Here is a 2,852-nt window from a genome sequence, read left to right on the forward strand (position 1 = left end):
CCCGGAGCCCCCAGGGGTAGCCACAGAAGACCCTCCAGGCCAGCTGCCTCTCCTCGGAGCCCTGGGCCACGTTAGGCTGCCCGGGCCCGAGAGGCTGGGGGCCGTGGCAGCCAGCTCTGCGGGGCTTTGCGTCCACCAGGCTGTGGCCACGGGAGCGAGGGCCACGGGGAGGCTGCCTCCGCCCCCGTCGCTGGGGTCGGGAGGAAGGCAGCGCTTCCCACAGCGGCTGACACACGCGGCCCTGATTTGGGGCCTGGAGTCTTTAATTAGCCAAGCTTGGCACCTGCAAAGGGCGCCTGACGAGTTCGCACCCTGATGGCGTGGGCCGTGGGCGGGCGTCACCTGCTGCTCTGTCCCCGAGCCCTTATCTCCCCGCAGAACAAACAGGCCCGGGGCAGCGGCCTGGCCATCGATTTCCTGCCCGAGCCCATGCTCGCCAGTGACAGATGCCATCCTGAAGACCCACCACAGGTCACAGCAATCGCCCTGCCCCAGAGCCCAATTCCCTGAGCCCGAGCCCGGGGCGTGCTCTGGGGGCAGAGGCCTCAGGGAGGCTCCTCACTGTGTCCCCAGCTTTGGTCAGACCTCACGGGACCCCAGGAAGACGGGCAGACGCTGAGTCCTGAGTGGGGAGTCCCCTGCCCGCGGCCATGCAGCGAGGCAGGACGGTCAGCCTCGGACGCAGAGGGCACTCAGCTTTCCCCAGAGAGTGTCTGCGGGCCGCTTTCCTTGCGGGGGGGGGTTGGTCCCGAGTCCACCCGAAGAGTGAAGTCTGGGAAGTGGCAGGCCCGAGGTGAGGGGGACGGGTGTCAGAAATGGCAGCCGGCCTCAGGGGATGATGGCTGGGGGTCCGCGTGCCAGGCCAGTGCTCATGTCCACCCTGGGCCCCCAGCCCTTAGCCCTGCACTAGAATGAAGTACCGTCGCCTTGACTTGGCCTTGAAGGCTTTGTCAGGCTTGCCTGTGGCCACGGAACCTTCGCTCCCCCTCACAGCCTGCCTCACGCCACACCCAGGGCCTTTGCCCATGCTGTGTGCTCTGCTTGACTCACTCTCTCCTATTTCCCCACCATGGGGACTCCCACTGGAATTTCAGAACTGACTCCCTCACCACCGCCGCCTCCAGGAAGCCTTCCGTGATGCCTCGCTCTCCCCTTCTTTGAGTCCCAGCACTGTGCAGTTCACACTCAGTTGCAGCAAGAGCCATAAGGTGGTGGTGAGGGGCTTGGGGGTTTGTCATTTCCAGACTGAAAGCCAGCTGAGGGTCCACATACCCATGTCCTCTCTGGGATCCCAGACCAGGCCAAGAACCCGTGTGGCCTGGTTGTGAGTAACAGACAGGCCCTGGAAGTCTAAGCTCAGGTCCTGCTGTGGGTGAGGAACCTGGAGCCTGGCCCCCAGCACTGTGGCCATGGCCATGCCGGGGGCTGTGAGGGAGGGATATTAGGGCAGAGAAGGGCGCTTGGTCCAGGCTGCCGACTCAGCACCCAGGGCCTGGCCCAGCCTGCCCAGGGGAGGCCCAGGCGGGCAACCCCAGCTCAGAGCCGGGGGCATCTGGAGTGACTGAGGACACCAGGTGCTGGCACCTCCACGGCAGCTGGGGTCCTTGGAGGGCATGGGTGGCGGGGCTCGGGCAACAGCGTGAAGCAGATCTGGTCCCAGGACGAGGTCTGAGAAGAGATGCTCACAGCCAAGGTCCTGGGTGGGCGGGGCTGGAGGAGAGGAGGGTCGGTCGCCAGCATCAGAGGAAGGAGAGGCAGATTGAGGGGGTTCGAGGGGGCCGGGCATGGGGTTCCCGGAACAACATGTCTGGCATCTGAACTCTGATCAGCTCTGTGTGGCTGCGGCCCCCAGGACACGGGGTCCGAGGCCCAAGCCTGGCCTCCCCTCCCCTGTTCCCGGGTTTGAGGTCCTGGTGCTCCAGGTTCCAGAGCAGCCCCAAGACCATCGGTTCTGAGTGGGGACAGAGGCTCAGGGCCGGATCAGGGTTCCCAGGCAGAGGGGTGCCGTGGCGGCAGGACGGAGCTCTGGCTGACCTGCTTGGCAGTGCTGTCCACTCCCTGGTCACCACTCTGGCCTCGGCTCTCATGCTGGCCAACTGGCCTCCAGCACGGCTGGTTGTGGGGAGCGGGGATGGGGGGCTAGTTCCATGAACCCCAGCGAAGCCACGCCCTAAGGCAGGAGAGGGGGCTGGTCCCGAGGCCCAGGTGCCTCTGCAGCTGGCAAGGCCCTGAGCCCTGGCCTGGGGCTCCAGGAAGGGGGGCTGCTCGAAGGCCCTGGCAGTGGGCACCTAAGGGTGGGGGCTCCCTGGAGGGAAGGAGAGGCCTGAGGGAAAGCGGGGCCTGAGGCCAGGGCTGGTGGAAGGTGAGGCCTGTGTGGCCCAGAGAACAGGGCCCGGGGCACCCGTTTCCGGGAAGGGCCCCAGGGGCCCCTTGCGGGTGGCGGGCGGGCAGAGCCCAGGTGTCCAGCACCCAGCACTGCCTCAGGCCTCCTGGCTCCGAGGGGGTGGCCTCCGCGCCTGCCATTCCCAGCGCCAGCGCGGAGCCCACAGAGGGGCCTTTGTTCTGGCTGCCAGCAGTGCCCGCCGGGCGGCTGGGAACCGGGCCCGTGGCCCTCACCCTTTCTCCAGCCTTCAGCCGTCGGCCGTGCCATTCTGGGTTGGCCAGGAGGCCCCTGGCACACGGAGCGGGCACAGGAAACCGTCTCCCAGCGTTAACTTCAGGGAGGAGACAGTCCAGGCCCCCCCGGGTGGGCCACGGGGCCGGGGACTCAGCATCCTGGCGCCGCGGGCTCTGAACTCAGGGCATCGATTGACCCCGCTTCCCCGATGGGGAGACGGAGGGCTGAGGGCTGG

The sequence above is a fragment of the Myotis davidii genome, unplaced genomic scaffold (genome assembly GCF_000327345.1).
Source record: "Myotis davidii unplaced genomic scaffold, ASM32734v1 scaffold663, whole genome shotgun sequence".
Lineage (NCBI taxonomy): Eukaryota > Metazoa > Chordata > Mammalia > Chiroptera > Vespertilionidae > Myotis > Myotis davidii.